Source organism: Oryzias latipes, chromosome 11, assembly GCF_053564925.1.
Source record: "Oryzias latipes strain Hd-rR chromosome 11, Olatipes_Hd-rR_3.1".
Lineage (NCBI taxonomy): Eukaryota > Metazoa > Chordata > Actinopteri > Beloniformes > Adrianichthyidae > Oryzias > Oryzias latipes.
Window position 1 is genome coordinate 1,281,078 of NC_136247.1, and position 12,067 is coordinate 1,293,144.

Below are 12,067 nucleotides of genomic sequence, written 5' to 3' on the forward strand. Positions count from 1 at the left end.
ATTGCACATCTGAATGAGTTTATTAAGACATAGTAAGTGCCAAATTCCAAGAAACACGGGCAAAAGGAATAAGGGATATTTGAGTGAGAAGAGCAGGGTTTAAGATAAATGAATGAGGAAGAAAGCAGATGGGTAAGAGATGAATGGATGAAGAGAGTTTGTAAAGGAGCTTGGAGGATGATAGAGTGTATGGGAGGATGAAGGGCTGGGGCTGGGTGAAGGCATGAACAGTTTGGACATAAGGTTGGATAAATGGACAAAGAAGTGGAGCGTGAGTGAGGAAAGAATATGGATCCAAAACTCAAATGGGAGAAGGCCATTGTCAGTGTCATTGCTCAAGTAGATTTGTTGGAAATTACAAGAATGTAGGAATGAAAGTGACTAAACCATAAAGCAGAAGAACATCAGAGTAGTTTAAGGCTAACAACTGTCAAGACAAATGGCATAAATGGCGCTTTACTACCTTCTTAGAAGGTTCAAAACACTTTACAGTCAGAGTCTTAGTCACCCATGCACACACACATTACACACTGATGCATAAAAGTCATCTATCCTAATTGTGTTGCTGTAAACTTCCAAGTCTCCACTGGCATTAATGCAAGATCACAGATTGTGCTGGGAGTTGGTGTTTGGTGGAGGATTTGGTGTCAAGTGTAAAGTATCAATAGATGCTTGAATTGGAAAGGAAGAAAGAAATTTGTCTGTGGTCATTCAATTCAACGTGTCTTTATACAGTAGACAGCAGAACATTTTATGATCTTTAAATCCATCCATCCATCCATACATCCTCATAACCCACTTTCAGGGCCACAGGGCTGCTGGAAGTTAACCCAGCTACTGTCGGGCAAAGGCAGGGGACACCCTGGACAGGTTGCCAGTCTGTCGCAGGGCCTCAAATCACACACACACATTTATATATATATCATAACTCATCTTGTATGTCAGTGTAAAAGCTGTACATGTGACAATAAAAGCTATTCATTCATATATATATATATGTCATATCATGCCGGCTCATTCGTCGCCCGGCCAAACAAGGTCTGCGTCAGGTGCTGAGGGACCAGAGCACCCTGATGGAAAGTGGGCTACTGGAACAAGACAGAAATGGACTAGATGTGAGAACAATATTCTGTTAGAATGCTACTACTAAAGTAATCCCACCAGCTACACACACACGTATTGTTAGGTGATGTACCGCCTGAAAGTCTCCTGGAAACTGTGAATACAGCATTGAGGGCAATTCCTCAAAGTATCAGGTATGAAGAACTGGATAGCACCGGGCCCTGACATGATACACGCATACTGGCTAAAGAAACTCACTGCACTCCACGAGCGCCTGGCTGCCCAAATGAACCAGCTGCTAAGAGATGAGACTCACCCCGAAAGGCTAATGGAAGGGCGAACGATCCTGATCCAGAAGGATCCCTCAAAGGATGCAGTCCCATCCAACTACCGGCCAATAACCTGTCTCTCCACAACATGGAAGCTCATGTCAGAAATCATTGCAACCAAGATAAATAGGCACATGGATCAATACAAGAACAACCCTATTGGTACGGGACCTTGGGGGGTTGACGGGTTGGGGTCTCCGCTGAGGCAATCGGCGGTTGCCCCGGCCGGTTGGCTGCCTCGGACCTGTCGAGGCCTGACCAGAGCTCTCCCAGGGCCGGCGCCTGGGGGGGGGGGGGGGGGGGCCTGGACTTGCTCCGGGGGGCGGGGCTGGGCCTAGGGTGTCGGTGCCTCCAGGGATGGGACCCCTGGGCTGAGGGGACCTGGCCCCTATGCTGAGGGGGGCTGCGGGGACAGCTGTTTGACCAGTGGGGGACAGTCTACCAGCTGTCCCCAACTTACCCCCTTCCTCATATAATCTCATATCAGGGTGAGAGGATGGGGAGTTTAGCCTGCGATGCACCTTGGGGGGGGGGGGGGGGGGGCTACTTGGCAGTGGTCCCCCTCCCATGGTTGCCGCATGGAATGGGCCCCCCCCTCTCGGTTTTATTTGCACCTTAGACATGTAGGGCCCTTGTTAGGGGGGATGAGGGGACATCACTGCCAGCAAGCAGCAGATGTCCTCCTAGCACCCTACCCGCCAATTTTAACCGCACCTTAGACATTTAGAGCCCCTTGGTGGGGAGGGTGAGGGGACATCACTGTGAGTAATCAGGAGATGTCCCCTCACTGCCTTATCCGCCAATTTTACCAGCACCCCCTTAGTACACACACCCTTTACTCATCAAAATATATATTGAAATATAAACACACACGCACACGCATTTTGCAAGGAAGGTGGGACCTAGGACCATCTGTCCCCTACCCCATCCCTGTTGGGGGTTACTGGACCCTTAGCAACGGCGGCCGTGTCCCCTGGGTGCCGGTTTCCTGGGCCCGGTGGTGCTCTCTCCGCGCGGGGAGAGGGTTCACATTACACCTGAGCCGGGGGTGTCCGTATCCCTGTGGGGTGGGTTCTGGCCCTTGTCCCTGAGTGCTGGGCCGGCCAATTTTCCAACTGTGGGCACCCTTCTCGGGTGGGGCCCTGCGTTTCAACCGGCTGCTCTACTGGTTGGGCTGGGGCGGCACTCGCTTTCCCCCCATGCTTCCTTGCTCTCTGGCTCTGGGGGCCTCACGGCGGTCCTGCTGGCCCTGGCCTGGGTGGCGGATGTGGTTGCCCGGGGGGCGGTTGTTCTCTGCCTCCTGCCATGTGGTATTATGGGGTTCCGGCTGCCGCTGCTGCTGCGGCGGGGGTCTTGGTGTGGGGATGGCTGGGCGCTCTCCCTCCTTGTTTTCACATTCCACCGTCCATTTTAGAAGAACATAAACACTCACCTGAGCACAGGTGTTAGCTCACCTTTGCACTAATAGTTTGCTTGTTTGAATGAAACATTTCACACTAGTTGTAGTCTGTTTTGTGTACATGTTGACATGTGGACATTTTTGCAGCTAGCGGGTGTGTTGATAACATTTGAGAGTGTGTGTGGAAACTGATCCAAATGACTCCCTTGAGTGTTAACAGTTGCAGACCCCTGCCCTAGACGGTCTGTCGCAGGGCTCATAGAGCAGGAGCAATTGCGATAAATATGCCAACTCCCTCCCGGGATGCGAGCTGGCGGCCAGACAGAGACCCGCTGCAGGATGGGGAGCCAACCTGCTCGGGCCTCCTGAACCTTATGGTATTTTTTTATTTTCACAGAGACAATAATTATAAATCAGGTCCCCTGGTTTTATTTTACCCTCTCGGGTTAACAAGGGACAGCAAGCTTCAAACTCAGTAAGAGATTGCAACACGGCGTCAGAGTTGAAGCAGAGAATTTCTCTGGGATGATTTTATGAACTCAAACATGAAAACCTGTATACCAAGTAGAACTCATCGAAATAATAAACCTGATCTCTCCACATTCTCCGTGACCATGCATTGATATACACAGACACCGCTCCATGTAGCGATTAGACGATTACTTTATCTAGTAGCTCCTCCCACACGCGGTCGCGGTATCAAGCTTTAAAGAACACAATTTGTAAGTGGTGGGGCGGGGCGTTGCACACCCCCAACAACATGACAGAGCCCGGTACATTAAGTGTCTCTACGTTGTGCGTTCATGGAGCTCCAGTACATAGAACTCCAACAGCCACACAGCCTAACTTAGTCCACTATTATTATTTCAAGAGAGAAAAAAAACGCCAAACCGACCCTAAAACTGCCCAAATTATACCTACTCGCCCAAAGCCATTTTTACCCGCAAATTTAGAACCAAAACCCCCCAATTTGGTGGAAAACCGCCCAATCTGGCAACATAGATGTTGGTAAAAGGATGCTGAAGGTTTGAGTTACAGGAAAGAGGCCTGGAGGAAGCCATGGATCACTTTGCTTTTATTTATCATCTATGTTGGACGTATAGGTAATATTAAATATCCAAAAAGCTGTTGCTTTATGCTGCTTCATGGTCTTATCCCCCCTCCCCTCCTATTATCACCCTCCTACCCCCCTCTCTCTCTAACATCCCTCCCTTTTCTTCCCTTCTTTCCTTTTCCGTCCGGTCCAACACCAAAGATTTTCAAACATGGTTGAAATTAATAAAGTTTGGCCTCAATTACAAAAGTGGTTTATTCAGTCATACCTCTGGTTTGTCTGAAGATTAATAACCCCTGTTGTTAAAGTAAAATATGTCCAACACAAGAGGCCCTCAGTTCTCATCTGGCTCCCCAGCTGTTGGACAGGACAAGTTAAAAAAAAATAAATATCCAAAAAGCTTCTCTATTCTAGTTCAGGAGCATCATTTAAAGAGTTTTTCTTCAAATGTTTTCCACTGTTTTACGACTGACAAGCTGTTTCTGACACATCCAGCTTTGTATTGTTAGATACATAAAATAGTTTTGCCGTCTGTTTCTGCTGCTGTGAAATAAACTCTACTTCCATTCTTCTCCACCCCCCCCCCCCCACTTCCTCTTCCTCTTCCTCTCGAGCAGCAGTCAGAAAAATGGGGATGTGAATGCACAGCACTTTGCCAAGCCTCACAGCTCCCCTGGCACCATACTGCAACATCACACCTTCCAAGCTCTCCTCCTCCTCCTTTGGTGCCTGGCAGCAGGGCTGAGCAGCATGCACTGTTCTTAGGGAGCAAACTCTAGCCTCTTTAACCCAAATGTACTTTCAAAGTTGACTCTGGTATTTCTGGACTAAAGCTGCTGCTAGATAAAAAAAATTAATAATTATTTCTTCTTTACTCTTATTTTTTCTTTCTTCAAATCAGGAATTTAAATCAACAGCCCCTAAGGGAGTTCCAGACCTTTTAATTGATAATCAAAGTGCGGTCATTTTCTGGAGTTATGTTTCTCCTCTCTGAGCCCCACCAGGGCAGCAAATGGGGTCAGCATTGTAATTCAAAACCAGAAACTCAAACATAAAGCATTTAGAGTAAAATGACAGAGGAGAAAACTGATCTTTCTGCATGAAGATAAAAACTTCAAAGGGAAAAAGGTTGAGGTCAAAATCCTTTTAGTGCCATGTCAACATCTGAAACTACATTTTGTCCATCACAAACCATGCCGTCCTGACTTGTGCTGAGAGTGAAGACAGGCGTAGTATTGGTGATAATGAAGTCACAAACTTGGTCACAAACACTCCTGCTTTGTTGAAAGTCTCCTGTTTGACAATATTGACTCCGAACGTTTACTCAAATGTTCTACATTAGGGCTACGCAGTGGTGGAAGTGGAAGTTTGGTGGTTTTTTCATCATTACTGTCAGGTGGAGATGTTGGTCCAAAGGGCGAGGCCTGTCTGAAGGCGAAGCAGGATTTGTAGCCGGGGGCCCCCAGAATTAGCAGTAATAGCAGATTGAGGAAATCCATCTGCCGGGCAGCCCAACATCAGCCAACCAGAACTGGACTGGCAGAACTGCCACAGAGGCCCCCAGAACCAGAAAGCAGGGGGGCACAGGAGCACAGACAATGCAAGCTCCAGCCCAGCCATAGAACAGTCCTCCCGTTGCACCAGGGGGACCAGCACAGGGCCCAATCTGCTAAAGAGCCCTCTTGCCCCTCACAAGCAGTCCACCACCACTCTGGAATTTTAAGCACCCCCAATCCCAGTCACAAACCAGGGACCTGCCTCTGGCTCCAGGCAACCACCCACCCAAGAAGTGGATGCACAAGTGAAGTGGGGTCCCCCACCAGCATGGTAAACATGTGCTGACCAGGCCCGCCCACTGGTGAAATTTTGGGCGGGCCCAGCGCTCGAGAGCTAGGACCAGAACCAGCACCCAAGGGACAAAGCCACCTTCCTTATGTAATGTGTGGGATGCAGTGTAATGGGGTAAAGGGGTGTGTGTAAAAAAGGTGCAGTTAAAATTGGCTGGAAGGGCACTGTAAGGAGACCCCTGATTGCTCACAGTGATGTCAAGTACCCATCAGAGGTTGATACACCCCATTCCAGAGCAAGAGAAGGGGTGATCCCAGCCCCAGGTGCAGATGGGCAGCCGCCCGTGCAAGGCCCCTGTCCAACAGGGCCCGATGCCAGCTACCCAGTACATGCAAAAAAAAAACACTCCCCAAGCCAGACCAGACCCCCACCACACTGCACCATCCACACACCCACACTCCCAAACCCAGAATAACATGTGGCACCCCCACCAACTCCACGCAGGCGCCAAACTAGACCTCTCGAACTCATGGAGCCTCCACCGCCCCCACCTGGCACCAGAAGGGGATCACCGTGATTCAGCTAATTCCGCAGCGGAGAGAAGCAGCTTTTCATACCCGCTTTGCACGGATATAGTTGGATATTGTTGCAAAGTGGGTATGAAAAGTTGCTGCAGAATCAGCTAATAATCCTTTCAGTACTGTGCATCGCTGCATATAAGCGATAGGCCACTTTCACTTTCTTTAAAAAACCTCCAGCTTGTTCAGAATGCAGCAGCTAGATTGTTAGCAGGAACTAGCAGAAGAGATCACATCACTCCTGTGTTAGTTTCACTTCACTGGGTCCCAGTTGATTCTAGAATCAAGTTATAAATCCTTCTACTAACCTATAAGGCCTTACATGAAATGGCCCCATCCTATATTAAGGACCTCATAGTCCCTTACCATCCAAAAAGAACACTTGACTCGCAAAATGCAGGACTGCTTGTGGTTCTTAGAGTTAATAAAAATACAGTTGGTGTCACGATTTTCGTTTTTTCTGCTTTTGTGTTCCATTTGTTTTTTGTTCTGTGATGTTTTGAGTTTAACTTCCTGTTTTATTTTGTAGTAATTCCTGTTTTGTTGTTGTTTCAAGTTTTACCTTGCCCCATCAGTCCTGAGTGTTTCCACCTGTGTCTTGTTGCCTTCTATGTATTTAAGTCATGTCTTTCCCTTCCTCCTGTGCTGGTCCATATTATGAAATACCCCGAGTTCCTGTGTGGTTCTTGTTTAAAGTTTTGAGTTTTGCCTGCCTGTTGCAGTGGATTTGTTTTGTAGTTTTTGGTTTGTTTATTAAAGCTCCGTCTTCCCTGGAACTCCTGCCTCCCCTCCTCTCTGCGCATGGGTGCTTCCGATTCCTCCTGTAACATTTGGAGGTAGAGCGATTAGCCACCATGTCCCTGTTTTATGGAATAAACTCCCAGCTCATGGAAGAGAGGCCGACACAGTTTCTACATTCAAAGTTACTCTGAAAACATTCCTCTGTGGACAGGTTTTGTCCAGGCTTAATTAGTAATCAGAGAATATTTAACTTATTTCTCCCCCTACCTTATACCTACTGTAATGAGGTTTGGTGAAATAAGTACAATTTTCATTACATCCATTTTACATATTTCTCCGCAGAGGGAAGATTGTTTCAAAAAGCGGGCCAGGCCGGCCCATTCCCCCTGCTTAAAATTAGTACTGCATATAATACTAATATAGTACATTTAGTACTACTTAGTAGTACATATAACAAACTATTAGCGTGTTTGAATTAAATTTAATAACAATAACAATCAGTGCGCTCCTACACTTGGCTGTGGTCCTCACCCTTAGCTGAACTGTGCACCTCGTCTCTGCTCCTGCTCCTACACTTGGTTGTGGATCCAGCCTCTGGCTTGTCTCGCGCCTCCAGCCGCCCCCAGTTCCAACCTTGATTCCAAAGCTCATCTGCTGGACGATTCAAACATGACGTTGTAGAGTTAGATAAGCTAATTCTTCTCTAAGAGTTCTGCTACATCGCCTGTCTGTCCTGGGATAGGATCCCTCTTTCATGTGGACACCCTTGAGGTTTCTCCTTTTTTTCCTGGATTGTGCCTCGTTTTTCCATACTGAGACGGAGGGTCTAAGGGCAGAGATGCCCAGTTTAGCTTTCTCTGTTTGGTTTAGTTTACCCATTAGCTATTCTATTTCATGACTTTCACGGTGGGGGTGGGGGGTGGGGGGGTTGATGAAGGACCCAAAATGCAGAGATGAAGAGGCAGGTGGTTCCAAGTCACAAAGGGTTTTAATACTCAAACCAAATAACGCTGCAGAGAAGGGTGAACTAACAAAAACCAACACTCGAGACAAGCATGCTAAAACAGGGAAACAGACGGTAATGGGCCAGCACAAGAGGAGGACAAAGACAAGACTTAAATACACACACAACTGACAAGACACAGGTGGGAACGATCAGGAGAGAAGGAGGAGGTAAAATTCGACACACAAACAGGAAACTTTCAGAATAAAACAGGAAACAGAACTCATACCATAACAGAACAAAAACGGAAACTAAGGCAAAGAAACCCAAACCATGACATAAACCCCCCCTCATGGAACTGCTCAGAGGTTCCACAAAGTCAGCCAAGGGAGAGGTGGGGGGACCCAGAGGACAAACTCAACAGTCAACAAAGTCCAACAGAAACCGGGCTCATCGGCAAAACTGTCCAAAAGACAGTGTGCCGGCTGTGAAACCGAACACTCCGATGAGCCAGACGAGGCGGGTCGGGTGGACGGCTGGGAGGCCGCGCTGTCCGACGGCGGCGGCGGGGACGACCGCCCCCTCTCACAGCTAGACGACTCCTGTCGAAAACAGAGTCGGGGAACTGGGGCCAGTCAGGATTCCAACGGGACCTGGTCCTCTCTGCCTCCTGGCACTACGCCTCCAAACGCTGCATGTCTCTGCTGGGTACAGGAAGGAGTCGGGCTGGTCCATTCTTTCACAGTGGGGGGGAGATTGGTGAAGGACCCAAAATGCATAGACGAGGAGGTGGGTGGTTCCAAGTCACAAAAGGTTCTAATACTCAAACCGAAAGCAAGAAAACAGAACTCAAAACATAACAGAACAAAATCAGAAGCAAAAACTAAGGCAAAGCAGCCCAAACCATGACAAATACTGATTTTATATTTTGTTCAATTAGTGAAGCACGTTGAAACAACTGTGTTGCAATATTGGGCTACATGCATAAAACGGAATTGAATTTCAGAATCTGTTTAATCGCCTCATCGGTTAAAGAGTTACTGCAGTCAAAACAATAAAAACACTGGAAGTAAAGCTGCAATGTTAAGAGATTAAAGCAAATTTATTTTCAGGACTTATGTCAGTAAACGGAACTTCAGTCTCATATTTTTTCAACTACAAAATACTACTAGATAGTCTTTCTTTGAAAAGGGGAAGCTTCCCAGAAACTTTATCTTAAAGATTTATCTACTTTCAGTGACAGTAGTGCTGCGCATTTGGCATTTTTTTAGTATATAAACTTACATTTTAAAATTATTTATTGTGCTTGTATTGATTGTAAATCAGTGATCTTGGACGTTGCGATTATTTGTACTCGAATTTTCTGGAGCACATTGTGAGAATCTGAGTACTTGGATACTAGTTACAGCAGAAAGGCGACAGTAGCTTCAGTACTAAAGTCATTTAAATATTTCGTTTTGGTCAAAAGTAATAAAAAAGTCTCACTGTAAATAAAAAGAGCAATTTGTCTATGAAAAAACAGCAAACAACGACTGCGTTTGGCATTTGACAGAAGAAGAATGTCTCAGTGTTTGCTTGTGAGGGTCAGAATATCCACCGTACTTACTGTAGAATTACAGTTTAGCTGGTCAGAGCTCAGCCTTAATGTCATCCATTTCTATCATGAAGTCATCCCCAGAGCAGAAGCTCACATGGAAGCTCTAAATCCTCCTCAACTCCCCACCTTTAGTTTGATTCCTGCTCTCCGTCTAAAGAGCAGAGCTGCAGGATTACATTTTCTATTTCAGATGTCCCAGACTCACATCACTGTTGGTTTTAGTCTTCTCTGTGTATTTATAGGTGTTGAGGCCAGCAGAAAAACCACAGAAGCTCCAGAAATAAGCTGCCAGAGCCTCCAATGACACTTCTGACCAAAAAAAGCCCAGTCATTTCACAAGCCACTACCTGGAGCTGACTCATGGGGCGCTGAACCAGATAAAGAGGCGAGGAAAGGTCCGACAAGAGAGGAGATGTTTTTGAATAAAATTGTGTGATGATTTGTTTCATGTGACCAAAGCAGGCTTTAATTTGAGTAAAAGGCAAGAACAGCTAAGTACTTTGCATATGTGAAGCCATTCAGAGCAGAAGCTAATGGTTTCTTTGTAGCTTCACCTTTCATTTACCCAGAAACCTGCTGCTCTGCCCATTTGTTTTTGGACCCTCGACAGGTCAAAGCCCCACCCTGATGTCTGCTGGCTCTGAAAAGTAGTTGACCCCAAAACATCCCAAAAGCCATTGGTGAGGTCCTGCTGGATCCCGGTATGGCTGTGTATTATCTCTGCCTCCAGTGTAGAAACCACATGCAGAGGCCACAGCCCCTCTGGCAGCCAGACCCCACTGCTCTGAGGAAACTGCGCCCTGCAATCCAAACAACTCATCAGCCGCAGCAACGCATTATGAGGGGGGGTCTGCTGACTGGCGCAGTGGGGAGCTCAGAACAGCTACCATAACTGTGGAGTGAAGACATTTGTATTATTTTACAGATGAATATTAGGTGCATGTGAGATGACAGTCAGGAGGAACGGCACAGTTGGAAAAAGATTCCCCTTTATCATAAAACGGACTACTTAGTCAGTGTAAACAGCCATGAAGGAGAACAGTGTTTGTTAAAGCACTGAAGTACTGCAGAATAGTTTCAGCTTAAACTTTTAAGAAAGAATAAAAGGCTGATGCCCAGGCAATACTTTGAAACTAAAGACTTACATTTTGTCCCTGCTGTCAGAAGTCAGAGCTCTGTCTCCCCCTCACCAGCGGAAACCATCTCCAGAGTACTGAATGCACTTCATCTCCCAGCAATCCCAGCGCACACTTAAGGGATGCGACACACCTGATTCTTATTCACTCAGTCAATTACAGTCTACTTAAACACTGCACTGAGCCTCACTCAGTGTGAAGTATTGTTTGCGCCACTCTTCCTGCTTTACTGAGCATTAAAGCTGGACCTGGTCTTCTGTCATCTGACCCTGACTGAGTTTGCCTGCCCCCTGCCCCCTGCCCTGACCCTCGCCTGGATCCAGACTACCCCTGTTTCTCAGCTGATGATCTCTGCTATCGAACCCTGCCTGCCTGACCCTGATTTAGCTTTGTGGACTTTTGGCTGAGCTAATAAACCTGCTGCACTTGGATCCAGCCCTCTGCCTGTTCTTGTGATACCTGCTTTCTTTCTTCAAACTATTTTTGGTCATACGGTACAAAAATGATATTGGTGATGCAGTTTGGTCTTAAAAAACCCGATAAAAGATTGCAGGAATAGGTCTCCATAGAGCCATTCACAAAAAAATTGTTTCATCAGAGTTTTCATCTGAATCAAAAATGGAAGTGAGCAACCTGATGAATCAAACACACCCACTCAGAAGGCGTGAGGACTGTCTTTGTGTTCCAGTAGGGCGATAGTTATTCAACAAATACCTAAGCTTCATATCTGAAGAAGATTTAGTCACCAATGTGTTGCAGAATAAAATCAATTTAAACTAAAAACGGGATTTTTTTTTGTTTGTCTGGCACAAGTCTGAATCAATAAACACCCGATAAGAAAATCAATTAAAAAAATTTTTTTTTACTGCATTTTATTAAGTTCGGTCAAAATTATCTGCTAAAATGTTAAAAATCAGAAATAACAAGAAGAAAATCAGACATAAAGTACAGTTCATGATCACATAAAACATCAAAAATTATTGTTAGTTGTACTTAATTAAATAGTAAATTCTTTTAAAACTATATTTACCAAGCAAATAAGTTAGTAAGTGAAGCTTTGACGCAATTGCAATAAGGAAGATCTGCCTCATCAGGTACCCTGGGTTGCTGATTCTTCACTCCACGCGTCACTTATCAGTTGGTCTTCACTCATTCTAACAGCTAAAGTGCTCACTGTGTTCACAGCCAATCACAATCAAACTCCTACCTTTAAATTAGTGGAAGTTTTCCTATTATTTCGCCTGCCCACCTCCGCCTCAATCTCCTCCTGCATGGCTCTTTGTTTCAGAGTCTCAACCACCATCAAGGCTTAGAGTTAATAGTATTTAATATTTCAATTACACTTTAAAAATATTTTCTTATTGAAATTATTTGTTAGCATACCTAATTACATAGCTCATAAGCAGTAACTGTAAATTATGACTTTTTTGTGGAACATGT